At 34.0% G+C, this 15,375-nt stretch overlaps 1 pseudogene; it reads left to right on the forward strand.

Annotated features, from left to right (window-relative positions):
- The first annotated feature begins 4,630 nt into the window (after positions 1-4,630).
- LOC127666695 (heat shock protein HSP 90-beta-like) overlaps positions 4,631-15,375 on the forward strand; it is a 162,434-nt pseudogene continuing 151,689 nt past the window's right edge.

Consider the following 15,375-nt stretch of genomic DNA (forward strand, 5'->3'; position numbering starts at 1 on the left):
AGAATGGAACACTTTGATTCTAAAGAACACACTGCTGTGTTCAAGTACTTTTCTATTCTTTGTTAAAGGGGAAAAAAAGCTTTTACAAAAGCCAGGAATCAAAGATGAAAATTGTTTGATTCTATTTAAATAGTTGTCCTGTGGGGAGAAAAGTCTTCTTCACATGCAGAGACTGAGAAATCTTACAACTTCAGAAAACTCTTGAGAGTTCCCTGGAGAGATTCAAGGCCTCTAAAGGCTAAACTCTAGGCTTTCTTAAATGGAAGAAATAGTTCTCCTGTACATTACCCTTTTAAAGCTTGCCCCCATTTTCCCCTTCTGCTTCCCTAATTTTGTCATCCACAGCAAATTTGAGAGGTCATTTGCTCAAGTGTAAAGCACTCTGCCCTAGCCCTGGTAGAAGTGAGATGTTACCAAAGTATTCTTTAGTTTTAAGGTTATTAATATTTTAATAGTTCTTTTACACTATTGTATTAGAATATATACTGTAACATATACATATAAATATGCTATCTAATACTTTTATATAATTTTTATATTTTAATTTAAATACATAGTTTGAAGGGATGGAGTTGTAGACAGTTGGCAGAAACCTTGCCATGGATTTCATTCTTGGTTCCGTATGAAAACATGGTTATAATCCTGAAACACAAACAGTACAGGCATGATAACCAGAAGTTCAATTCTATCTCCATACAACAGATGTGAGACAAACTTTCTCAAAAATATACTTTTGAATTCCAAGAATGTTTCTAGACAAGTTTTCATTTTAGTTACAGCTCCTTGGTCTTTCTGCTTGAAAGACTAATGAAATGATCATTAAATTTTATTCCCAAATCAAGCTTGATCCTTCAAGTCCTCTTTCATTTGGCCAATTCAGAGGACAGTATTTCTGCTAGCTATACAATAGAAAACTACCAATTAATTAACTAAGATCTCAGTCTTGGAAAGGCAGTATTGAAGAATTGTATCTGAGTCATATGTGTAAAGTAGAACAGTGTATAAATTCCTTCATGTCAACATGCTTATCCTATAATATTCAGTCACGACTATATTAGATGTCATAGGGCTACTCACTTGCAGCTTTGTATATGTATATATGCAAATATATACAAAAATATATTTGCATCTATATCATTTGCTGTCATTTCAAATGCTTTGCAAACCATACCATACTTTGTACATATAGCCAGATGTTCAAACTACAATGGTCAGATTAAAATACTACAACTCTAAAAGCTTAAAACAGAGATTAAATTAATATTTTTAAAAAGTAACATAAAATAAGACTGAATAGTAAAGAGATAGTACTTATTGACAAACTGCTACTAATAATATAGTCAATAACCCCTCCAACATAGCCAGGAAAAAAAAGAAGTTACTGCAGGTATTTTGATGTGATAATTCCATTTCTGTAATTTTAAAGAGGAAATTTAATTTCTTTTTTTAAAATAAAAGTCTTTAGAATTACTAAAAAGGAATTATTGCATCAGATGTTATTCTTTCATTTTAAACTTTGAGTGTTTTACAGTGGGTAAATATAACATACATAAACTTGTCTGACTTATAAGTGTTAGGTCTAAACATCTAGCAATTGCCATAAAACCCTCTCTATTTCCTTTCTGTATTTGGAAACATGAGTAGTATGCTCTCAGCAATAAAATGAATAAATTCCTTGGTAATGAAACATGTTGTAGCTTATTCTTCTTAAACATATTTAGTGTAACAGTAAGCCATGCTTCTTTCCCACCCCAGGAATTGATAAAACATTGTAAAAAGCAAGGCAATGAACAAAAGGAGCTTCCAACTTTCAAAACTACAATTTATATAGTTTTCTATTGCTTAAATTATCTCATCTCCTTAACCTAGGAATCTGTATTCTTTCACTATTCTTTAGCTAATGCTAAGTGCATGAATTACTTTAAATTCTTTGTCAAAATCCCTAGGGAATTTTTACAGTCTTAACGGTATTTATCAGAAGCTAAGAAGACATAGAAATTAAAAGCCAATTTGTGGGATAAAAGGGAGGAATCGATGGGTCTCTGCATATTCTACAGAGAATCACTTCCTGTTATATTGTAGAGTTATCTTTTCACTGATGTCTATATAGTGAACAGTCACAAATTCTGAGGGATTGTCTCCCTCTGGAGTAAGCCAAAATAAAGTAAATATAGTCAGTAAAATAAAATCAAACTCTATCTCCAGAGCCAAGGCTAGGAGGCTTTTCTTATTGTCTGTCATAAACCATAAAGTCTCTAAGGTTCAGATTTTCTACTTTGTGACACAGACCCCTGTATATGTGGCATCAAACTGGGTCATTCTATGTTGTCCCTGTGGGATTTAAGGGCAAAGAAACACACAGAAACATAAGACCAGGCTGTTTACTGTGCAGTAAATAATAAAACCCTTTTCTTTTTCTGATCCAGAAGCTTGGTGTTTCCTCCACGAAACTGTGACATATAAAAATTGGTTTGAAATGACAAAAAGTCATTTTCAGTTGCTGGCAGACGCAAATAATGATAAAAACCACTTAATTCTTCATAATCTTAATAAAAATGTTTGAAAAATAAGGAATTTGCAAAACTTCACCTCAATAGCACATTGCAAAGACTAAATGAGATTATAAATGATGTAAGACAATGTCATATGTATAAATTCTGTTAGAATATTAACTGCTAGTAGCAGTACTAACAGTTGATGTGGATAAGCTACCTTCGGATGAATGACGCTCTAATATAGCTAAGGTTTTAGAAGTAAAAATTTATTTTTGGATCAAATCAAAGATGAAACTCTTCCTATTGATAGATTCTGTTCCTAGAACACAATTAAATTCCTCCACGCCTTTCTGTTGTTATTTTCCTCACAGGGATTCAGATTCTCTTATTTACTTTCCCTGTTTTTAATAAATATTTAATTGGGAATATCAAGAATGATTATTTGTATAGCATATGACACTGAAAGAAACAAATAGGGAATTATTCATACCCATATGACGTCCCATGAATCAGATTAATAATTTCTTTTTTTAAAAAAATCAAAGCAAGACGAATATTTGTTTACTCTTGAATGAATAAAGTGCACTTTGAACTTCAGATACATATTCAATATTTTTTTTGGAATTATAATGTCCTTATGCCTTTAAAACATGTAGATTCATGGCAGTTACATAAATATTAATTATCAAATATTTCTGGCTTTTTGATATTGTATTGAGTAGCTTGAGGACATCCTTCCCAGTGGTTTCTTGGAAACTTTAGAGTATCTGTGCTGTGAAGAAGACAATAGACAATGTCTACACTGGTGTTCATTTCCATTGAAGGCCCGTTCTTCTGAATGTTACTGATGTCTCCCCTGTGGCATTTCCTTCGCTTACCACAAAGAGTGGTAATCTGTTACATACTTTATGAATAACTAGAAGAAAGAAACTCAAAAGCTACAGGAAACTAAGTGTTTTTGAGAAGAAAATGTTGAGCTATCTGACATATATATATGCCATACTATATACCTCATAAAACCTCATAAATACAAGCTATGTATCAATGAAAGTTTGAAAAAATTAAGGAAATAGAAATTATAACTACCCTGTTTTAATTTTTCCTTTACTTGAAATACTAATGATAGTGACCATCACCCTGTTCCAGAAAAACCACATCAGGCCAAACAGTTCCATGTGAGGTTTATTGAGAGAGGAAAGGGCAAGGTGATGGCAGAAAGAGAAAGAGGGGAAGAGAGAGAGAGAGAGAGAGAGAGAGAGAGAGAGAGAGAGAGAGAGAGAGAGAGAGAGAGATCAGAGGCCCCTTTGCCCCTTTATCTATGGATGGTGATGTGGTCACAGGTAAAGGTGATAGGTGAGCCAAGTGAATTCTTGGAATATGGTGTCTGTTGCCTTGGCAACAAGTTTGCTGGTGGTGCATATGTGATGTCACGGTTTTTGTAGGTAAGGTTCTGATACCAACATACGCCCCTTCTTACTATTATAAAAAGAAGGGGAAAAAAGGAGGGAGGGGGAAGCCAATAGTGGAAAGGAAGTGAGGACATCATGTCTCTTAAGCTGCTTCCTGCTGTGTAGGTGCGTCATCAATTTTGGGGGGGTGGGGTAGCTGACTTTTACCATTGGGATCCGCTTGGTAAACATTCACATCAGGTTCCTCTTTGGACAGAAGCTCTTCTGTGGACAGTGACTCGTAATTCTATAACAGGAAGTGATTAATAGCTCAGTTAGAAATTTTGTTTATTTTTCATTGAAGGAATGTAGAAACAAGATTAATGAGTCAGGGGCCAATGAATAACACCAGGAGGATGACTGGAAAAATTGTTACAAAAGGAGTATCCACTTCCATATAGGATTTTTGAAAATCCCAGAACTAGAGGTCTCACGTTCCCTGAAATTCTTTGTATGATTGTAGTCTTGGATTTTATTTCTCACTATCCTGGATTGGTTGATGTAGAAACAGCATTCTTGGAGAAACAGGCAAAGACCACCTTCTTTAGCTGTCAGGACATCTAGCCCCTGTCGGTTTTGAAGCACCACGGCTGCCAAAGAATCCAACTGTTTCTGGATAGTAAGGACAGTTTCAGTCATTTTTGAAGATTGCTTTTAAATTGGGAGGTAAATGTATTATATTAGGTAATGGAAGTCATTATCCCTGCAACTCCAGTACCAACATCTAAGGCTATTCCTGTAGCAACCAAGAGTGGCAAACTTGAACTGCCCTCTTATGTTGGGCAGCTTATCCTATCGACAACAGGGAATGGTAGGAGCTCATTTCCCTGGATTACTCCCAGTTCATGGAAAAGGAGTACCAATGTGCAAACTCCTGACCAGCTGGTGGGTAGCCAATGATATACTTGAGCACCACAAGAATTGATGTGTTCTGAACTGCAGGGCACTGTGGCAGATATGATATATCAAGGTTTATGGTTCTAACGCAGTCAAGAGAACTTAGTGTTCCTACAGAAGGTGTCCTGGGGGATATAAAACAGTTTGCCATGCCAAAGAGAGGGATAGAGGTAAGGTATGGAGTCATGGCAATATCAGAGTCAGGGAAGCTGACAAAGGGTGAAATAAGATTGGTTACTTGGCAGTATCACCAGAGAGGCCGTAAGTGACAATTGTGAGCTAATTCTATGTGGCATGCATAACCAGAAATCATTAAAATGACCAGGCCTGGTGACTTTAAGGAGTTTATACACGAAGGACAAGGACTGAAGCAAAAGGCAAAATGACAAGTTATTACCATTATGAGGGGTGATGTCAAAGAGGTAAGGACCTCAGAGAAGTGTTGGATTACTTCTTTTTTTCTAATATCTAGAGGTTGGGCAATTGAGATATATTTTCTCTGGCTATGGATAGTACTTACTGTCCATTTTATGGTAGATTTTTATGGCAGAGCTTACCAACATCTCCTGTCTCCCACCTGGAATCCCATGGTGCTTGTATGTAGAAGAAAAATGTCTTGTGGTGTTACCAATGTTGTGACCATCACGCAGTTCCAGAAAGACCACACCAGGCCAAACAGTTCCACGTGAGGTTTACTGAGAGAGGAAAGTGCAAGGTGGTGTTAGAAAGAGAAAAGGGGAATAGAGAAAGAGAGATCAGAGGGGCCTTTATCTATGGAAGGTGATGTGGTTATAGATAAAGGGGGGATTCAAGTGGATTCTGGGAATATGGTATCTGTTGCCTTAGCAACAGGTGTGCTGGTCATACCTATGTGATGTTACTTGTTTCGCAGGTCCTGATACCAACAGTACAGGCACAATTTAATTATTTCCTACAAATGTACTATTATAATAATAAAAATAATAATGACAAGTATTTATTGAAATCAAAATTTTAAAAAAATTCTACTAGAGGGATTTGGAGAGATTGTTTAGTCATTTAAAGCAATTCCTGCTCTTGCAGAGAACCTTGGTTTGGTTTCAATCACCCACATGGTGGTTCAAAACCATACTGACTTCTATGAGCATAAGATATGCATATGGTATACATACTGATATTTAGTCAAAAACACTTAGACAAAAAATTAACAACTGATAAACAGAAAAGTAAGAGAAAGATTTATTTGGGGGATAAAGAGATACCTCAGCAGTTGAGAGTATGTAGTGCTTATGAGGGTTATCCAAGTTTGGTTCCCAGTACGTATGTCAAATGTCTTACAGCCTCCTGTGACTCCACCTCTAGGGGATCTTGTGTCATCTTCTGGACTTTTAAAGACATCTTTACTCATATGTCCACATACCGTAAAACAGACAGTCATATGTACACATAGTTAAAACGAAAAGAAATCTGTTTAAAATTTGTGTTCTTAAGATTCTTATTTTAATAAGATTAGCTTTCATTTCAACTCCATGTGTGCACGTCTGTGTATGGAAAGGTGTGCACGTGAGTGGAGGTGCCCTCGGCAGTCATGGGCATTGGATGCCTCTGGAATAACATTACTGATGGTTGTAAATGATATATTTAAAATTTTTATTGGCATATATTCATTATTATGACTAATAATTTTTTTCTTGAGGACATTTAATTCAGTTATAAACCCCATAAAACACCCCCCACACCCCCACAAACACACATAAACACATAGTACACTGAAAGTAACCCATTCATTAAACCCCCTAGCCCATATTCTCAGGGTACTGGGATGATTACAACATCATGCAAGATTGTAGAGCTTTGTTTTAGTGGTTAAGAGAATTTGATGCTCTTTGAAAGGTCTGAAACTTGTTCTGAAGGATATTTTTGTTGAACTTTGAATTCCATTTTGAAATTTTATCTTTTAACATTCTGGGAGTGTCCTTTACTGCTATTTTTATTTATTTAACTTCACATTTCATTCTTATTGCACTACTTCTTACATAAAGGCATGGAAGTTATTCCCAAGGGCTTTTAGGACCTTCTTTGTTCTTGATTACCTTATTCCTGCTACCTATTATGTGATTAGTTTGTAGACAGGCATTTGCTTTTCTACTGTTTTTGTGCCACTTTTCAGACTTTTGTTTTTATTTTATTATACATTATTTTAGTACTTTATCCTCATTTCTTCTCAACTTGATAACTCTTATTAAAACATTGCACAATTCTTGGCTTGTGTGTTTGATATAATTCTCCATTATATTTCCCAGTTGAGTTTCACATGGTATTTTCTGTTAATTAGTACTTAATAATAGTTTTTGGTCTATGACCAAATGAACCATTATTAAGATCTTTAACTGAGTTCTTAATGGGGTTTTTCAGTTTAAACTTTTAGAAAGTACATTTAATTAAACAATCAAACTCTCAGTTCCCTGATAAGATAATCTTAGTCTTGTATGATCTTACATTACATGTATTAACCAGTTACCTTAAATTCAGTGTGTGATAGTTCCAAGGAAGTAGTTTGTTATCATTTCCCCATCTTGCTTACAGTTATTTCTTCTAAACTATATGTTGAACAGTTATTTTTCTCCCAATTAGAAAATGCCCATCTAGAGAGCAAAGGGAAAGTCATAAAACACAGGAGATAAACAAAACTCACATATAGGAATTTCTTGAAGCTCGTAGGAGTAATAAGATGCATATCAAGGCTATCCTGCCAGTTAAAATTCCTGGGTGGGGTAAGGTGGGTGGTTGGGTGGGATGAGGTAGGAGGTAGGATGGGCTTGACTTCCATAGGGCAGCTTTCTCTTTGAAGAGGAATAGGAGGAGGAATTATGTGAGAAAATACTGGAAGGAGAGGAAGGAGAGATACTGGATTGCAAACTGAATAAATAAATAAACTTAATAAAAAGAAGTTTCTGGAGAGATGAGATTGATTAGCTGAGCCACTTGCAAGATGTGCAGGGATCTCTTGGGTGCAGCTCTTGGGAGTCAGTCATGCTTCAGGAAATACCACCTCAGCTGTGCTCCTATGACCAATACCAACCAATTCACTGGGTCACTAAGCTAGGCTTTGATAGACCTATTTCTTGGCCTGCCATTGATTCTTTCTATGTAGTGAATGGACATTCATTCACAACTCCACAGGCAAAATTACAGAATATCTGAATATCTGGATATTTCTATAGACTGAATTGAATTGGACCAGAGAATATACATAATCTTGATATGGTTAATTGGCTATTCTTCTCATAGTAATATTTTTTTTTCTCCTATAAGCAATCACACTGACAGAAAACAAGACTATTCCAGCCAGTTTTGGAGTAAAAGCAAGAACTCAAGAGTAAGAGTAATAATAGTTGGTCTACATCCAGTTTCCCTTTTTATTACATGTTTTTCTTATATAGAGAACTGCAAGTTTAGTCAGCACTGATATAGTCCTGTATTCTCTTACAACTGGGATATACCCTTCAGGGTTTTTAATTAAAACCTTGGAATACTTTCCACCTCCCCCGTTCTTTGCCAATCTCATAATTTTAATTTAATTTTTTTCAGTTTCACCCAAATGCCCAGAACCTTTATTCATCTCCTTAGTGACTAGCAAAAGTATCAAATTAGCAACTGAATCAAGAAGTGGGTTACAGGGGAGATAACTAAAAAGACCTGTGGATTATGTTATTTTACTTTGTTCCTGAAGCTTAATGGCATGTATTAGAATTTCATATCTGTAACATTTTCTAGTAGCTACTTTATATAGCTTGTTTATTTTTCTACTTGCTTTGCTTTTCAGAATTTATGTTAACTAAAAGTGAATTTTATATAACTTTATATAGCTTGTTTATTTTTCTACTTGCTTTGCTTTTCAGAATTTATGTTAACTAAAAGTGAATTTTCCTTTATTTCAATTTTTCTCTTTAGTAATATTTGAAATAACTCAATATATTCATTATAGATACATAAGTCCATTTTCATATAAGAGTACATTTTATACTGACCATTATTGTCACCCAAACTTCTAGTCATCCATTTCCCATTACCTCCTCCCATTAGTTTGCTTTCTATCCCTAGGTAGATTTAATTCATTCATGACATAGGTGTGAGTGTGTGACATACATATTCACATGTGCACATCTGTTTGTGGATGGCTATGCATATGTGGAGGCTACAGGTAAAAATCTTTCATTGCTCACCTTTTAAAAAGTATTTATTTTCTTCCTTCCTTCCTTCCTTCCTTCCTTGCTTCCTTCCTTCCTTGCTTCCTTCCTTCCTTCCTTCCTTTATTTCTTTCTGACATTATCTCTCCTAAGTTCACCAATTCTCCTAGACTGTTTGAAAAATAAACTCCAGGGACTTCTCTGTCTCCTCCACCCTTATGCTGACCACCCAGGTTGCAGAAATGTACCATTTTGTCTGGCTTTTGCTTGAGTGCTAAAGACTTGACTATGGACCATATGTTACTGCAATTGAAATTATCAACCCATCCATGTGCATTCCCCACATATAGAATTTTTTCTGTCTACTTAAAATCTTATGTGGTGGTTGCTTTTTTGCTTACTTGGCATAAGCTCAATGGGAAAGGTGGAACCTAAATTGAAAAAAAAATGCCTCTAATAGATTGACCTCTAGGTAAGTCTGCCTGAAATTTTCAATTAATGATTAATGTGGGAGGACCTAGCCATCTGGGGTTGGTTCTTCCTCTGAACATACTGTCCTGATTTATGTAAGAAATAAAACTGAACAGGCAGTGAAGAGCAAGTCAGTAACCCAGCAATGCACATTCTAACATGGCTTCTGCCCCAGGTTCCTCCATGAATTATTTTTCTTGTGAACTGTAATCCAGGAAGTAGAAGCCAAAATCTCTTACTCCTCACATTGTTTTTCGTCAAGATGTTTACTAGGTTTTTCTTTTCAATATTCTTTTTAATTGGCTATTTTATTTACTTACATTTCAAATGTTATCCCCTTTTCTGGTTTCTCTTCTTTAAACCACCTTTCCCATACCTTCTTACCCTGCTTCTATGAGTATGCTCTCCCACCCACCTATCCACTCCAGCTGCATCGCATTGTAAGCAGACCATGGCATCAGTAGTAATGCAAGGCCTTGGGACCTCTCCCTGAGCTGGCTCCCTTTCTGCCTTTCACTAGACCTCTTTTTCCTCAGGGTCCATTTTTGTTCCTGCAGTTCTTTCAGACAGGAACTATACTGGGTCAGAATTTTTGATAATAAGTCTGAGTTGCCAACTGGTGGCATTAATTCCTCAGCAACTGGAATCTGGCTCAGAGAATATTTATCTATTGTAAATATATATATTGAAGTGCTTTCCTTACTTTCGGATTTCTACCCGATTTAAGCTGTGCTAAAAAGATAGAGTATCGAAAGCACTATACTACTTACACAAAACAGACATTTAGATTAAAAAAATAGAAATAGACATCACAGATGTAAATCTAAGCTACTGTAGTTATCTTAAAAGATAAGTAGCTAAAAATAATATGGAGGAATATTTTGCAACCAATGTTGCCAGAAAATCTCTGCACACATGCGTAGAAATATAAAACAAGATATTCATAATTTCTTTGCATTAAAACCAGCTCCAGATAAGTAAAATTAATGTCAAATTGTTTCTCAAATTTAATCAAATATAGTTGATTACATATAATTTTGAAATTTAGGAAATTTCAAATATGTAACTATATAAAACTTAATAAAACTAAGAATAGTTGTAGACTTTTTTCTACATTTTAGAAAGAGTTTGGCGTGATCTATACTCAGAATAATTAGCTAATCCATCTAGCATAATCTGTGAATTTGAAGTTATATACTAAATTCTATATAGGGAACTGGTTTTAAAGATATTTTTCTTATTATTTTAAGGACTATTTTAACTTGTGCTTATCTTTATACTATTTTATATGTCTCTTGAATATCTTATCAATTTTATCATTTAGTTTTAGAATTACATGTAGTAGTTTGTTATTACTTATTCAATATTTTGTTTTTCTGTATCTTTCTTCTTGTAGTTATTCATTCAATTTAAACTACTATTCTTTAGGATACCACATTCCCCCATGTACAATTTTGAGCTCCATATCAAAGCACAATTTCTGTGTTCTTTTAGAAATTGACATAATCTCATATATTTCCTAGCAAATGGCTTTTTTATTATTCAGAATCAATTTTTCAATTTTCAAATAATATAAGGCCCCAAGTAACATCATAGAAATATTTATCTTGAGATATTATTGAGAACTGTTAGAGAGAAAATAATTTAAATTAAAAAATATACATTAACCTTAAAACCCTAAAGGCTAAGGAAGAAATTATGTTTAAAGGGTAATTAAATATATCTAACAGTTTTATCATATATCATATATCTGGATATTTGAAAACTTACTAAATGACTCCTGTCTGTGAAAACTGTAGAATAATTTTAAGGTGATGCATTTTAACTCAGGAAGGTACCGTCTAGATTTGTGATTACATTGAAGTTCAGAAAAGAGAAAGCAAAGGAAGGTGTTTTCTGAAAGTTTCAAGACTTTTCTACATGTTTGCAAGTAAGAATCTCAATCATGTGGCTTATTTAAATTGTCATTTAAACACAAAAATGGTCCTCTGGAAAATAAACACACATTCTTAGTCATATTTTATTTTTGGTCAGCCAAATGTTGCAGAATATTGTCATATAAATTTCAGATGTTTTCCACTGAATTGAATCAATTATACAAACTAGAAAATTTAATAAAATCTGGTATTGAAGAAATTTAGAGTTCAAATGTGGTGAATCAAAGTTGAATTTAAAAGCCATGGTATTACTTATGTTTAGGTTCTTACCATGACCAGAAATTTAGAAAAAATAGGTGTATTTTGGCTTACAGTTCAGGAAGGATAGAATGTTTCATGGTAGGGAAGTCATGGCAACAGGCAGAGAAAGCACTGTGGTAGGAGCAGGAAGCTGGCTGAACATTGCAGAGAAAGTGGATAGACTGAACAGTGAGACAAGGGTGGAAGCTACAAAACCCAGTGCCTTCCTTCTCCAGGAGACTCCACCACCTTCAGGCCTCATTACTTCCCAGATAGTGTCATCAAATGGGGATCAGATGGCCAAAACATACATGGCTATGGGAGCATTGCTTATCCAAAATACTATAAAGTTAGAGGTTGAGGTTTATGAACTTGGCTTCAAGAAATGCAATCCCTAAATCCTATACTAACAATCTAAACTTAGGGAACTAGTGTGCTTGAGAATACTTGATTATTATTTTTGTACCTAATATGCTTATTTCTTAAGAAGCTATTCAATTAAAGAGATTAGCTAAGACAAACTTAACATAGATTTTGAATTGGTAGTAATGCTATAGAAAGAGTGTCATTAGAAAATCTATCAAGTTAGACATTGATTCAAAAAGAAATGCTTGAGAGAAATTTGAAAGAATTTCTTGATTCTTTGAACATTTTGAGCTCTTATTCTCTAATTTTTTATTAGACTGATGTTTTATCAAATTCAGTTTATACAAATTTACCTAAATTTCTCTTGATGCTTCTTCCAAGGAATACTGCATCAATGATGTCTGACACTGAACAAATAGGAAAAGGTTGACCATGTGTTTAGTGACAATGTAATTTTTCTCAGAAATCATTTCCAGGAAAATATATGACTATGTGTATTAAAGTTTAATACAGTCTTTTAATTTGCTAGATAAGAAAACAAACAAAGCCAAAATATATTAATGACAAGTTATAAGAGGCATTTCCAAAGTATGAAAATAGCACATTTTCACTATAGTTTAACATATACATGACGGCATGCATAACTTGTCCTTAAACTTGAATAAGTTAAAAGACTTAGGACCACAATACAGATGAATAAACAATGGTGTAAATGTGTGCATTAAAATTTTATAGGAATGAGATTCAGGAGGAAGCTTATGACACTTTCCTTTGATTTCCTAAGCAATTATTCTTTTTTAATTTAATTTATAGTATTTCATCTAAGGTTTCCTCCATTTCATGTCAATTTTCTTTAAGGACTGAAAGAATTCTGCTCTAATGCAAGATTACAATAGAACCTTCAGTGCTTTAGTTCTTACTTGGCTTTTGAAATTTTGTGACCGGGACTTGAAGATTTACCACATAGACAAGTTTCTATGTAAGGCACCTTCCTTCCTTAGTGGGATTTTTCAGGAAAATGTGGCTTAACTGAACACTGTATTTCAATGTGTAGAACACTTAAAGTTTTCATTTTTATTTTGCTATTATTTACTGGCTTTTTATAGTCCAGAAGGATTAAAAAAATGTGACCCCCCCTCAAGTAATACTTTAGCACTTTTAAAATTTTTCATAGTAACTAAATTATTGTAGTAATCAAAAAGGGATGACTACTTTATTAATTTGTACATCAGTTCTGGATAACCATGAAAAGCTCCATCATTTCCATGCTCATTTTAAAATTATACTTTTGTTCTAAATGTAAGGAACATTTTTTCTAAGTAACTCATATTCTCTAAATTAAGGCCCTATAACTACAAAATCTTTAATTATTAATCTTCAGTTTATTTGAATGTGGTTTAGGAAGTGGATATAAGTCATTGATGTGAGTAGCTGTCAAGTTCTCTTTTTTCTCCCCTTCATAGCTGTATGGATCAAATGGTTATACAGTCTTGCAATGTTATTTCAATATTCATGCTTTTTTTATGAGACAGGATCAGGTGTGTGTATACCATACTGGCTTTGAACTCATTATAGAACTGAAATAGTCTCTTTTTGATGTCTGCCCCTCTTTTTTTTTTATACCTTCCTATTGTTATAATTGTAAATCAAATGGGTGCTACCACCTCTAGTTTATAATGTACTGGGAACTAAATCCAAGGCTTTGAGCACACTAGCCAATTTCTCTACAAACTGAGCCATATTTGTAGTCTTTTAAAAAAATATTTTTATAATAAGAAAAGCAGCAAATAAATCATCTATGTTATTTATGCCATTTTTACAGTAGACTCCAAATTCATATTCAGATTATCTCAATGTGTATCTCATGGACATACAATGTTTTTTTCCCACGTTATCTGTTTCAGGACAACTTTAAAATTAGGTACTCCATAATTTAGGTATGATGTAGAACCAAGAGCCATCAAGTATGTTTGGAAATAACAGCAGATATTAATAACTGATTAGAGAGAAGATATTTTCAAAAAGAACTAAAGAGAATATTTCTGTAATAGTATTTCCTAGAGCTACAAAGGGGGTTGGAAGTAAGAAAAGCATTCACACAATAAAGGAGAGATTTATTCATCCAATGAAGCTGATCGCAAATAAGTTTGATGAAGAATAGGAGTGAGATGGAGAGAGAGAGAAGAAAATGGAAGAGGTGGGGAGGAGAGAATATGATGGACAAAGAGGGGAGGTGGAAGGAGAGAAAAAAGTTGTTGAAAATTACTCATTGGAGGGTGAACCAAAGCCCAATAGGAAGAACATAATTCAAACACTAGTGAGATAAATAATCCCATAATAACCATGGAAATAATAAAGATGGCTAAGAAACCATCCATGATATGATGATCATGTGGGGATATATATATATATATATATATGTACATATATATATGTACATATATATATATGTGTGTGTGTGTGTGTATACATATATATATACACATATATATATCAGATAAATGTAAACTTTAACAAAAGTTACCTTACTTATGTAAATTTGATATAAATATTAGAATATTTATACTGTTGCTTAAATGTGTTACTGTTCAAGTGTCCATGGATTGGTTTTGCTCTGTCATAAGGAGTCCTCTGATCGACTTGTCTTTGTTTAACCTACAGTTATAAACATGTAAATTCCATATTTCTCTCATTAGGAGGTCCAAAGATGATTGCTAACCAATGACTAACTACAATGAATACTAATCTCCATGTGGCTGAAGATTTTGTTGTTGTTTTGTTAATCATTCTATTTGTTTACAATTCAAATGATATCCTTCTTCCCAGTTAACCCTCCATAAACATCCCATTCCATTTCTCCTCTCTCCTCTCCCCTTTGCCTCTAGACAGGTGCTCCTCTACCCACTCATGAATTCCTGCCTCATATCACAGCAGCTTAATTATGTGATTGAAAAGTCAAAATAAATGTAAGAGTGATCATTTTGTGGGGCTTCTTTGAAAAATCCTGATGATGGCTCTAACAGTTTCAGAAACAACATACATCACTTCAATCACATAGCTTCAGGAGCGTCAGGTCCAGAAACCACTGAATCAGTTTCTACTGGACCATGGAAGTAAAACTAAGTGGGCCTGCTGTAATTTACCATATAAGGCTATGATTTTTTATAATGAAAAAATTTAATAATATGGACTAATTCTAAATACTTGTGTTCCCTTTTTTTAAAACCAAATTTACACAATATCTTTCCACTTTTATACTATTTTATTTCATAAAACTTTTTCCATGAGTAAGTAACCTTGGTGTTTTTCCAGATGCTTTAGACTAAAATGTTCTTTCAAATTTTAAAACTCT

Source organism: Apodemus sylvaticus, chromosome 16 (assembly GCF_947179515.1).
Source record: "Apodemus sylvaticus chromosome 16, mApoSyl1.1, whole genome shotgun sequence".
NCBI lineage: Eukaryota > Metazoa > Chordata > Mammalia > Rodentia > Muridae > Apodemus > Apodemus sylvaticus.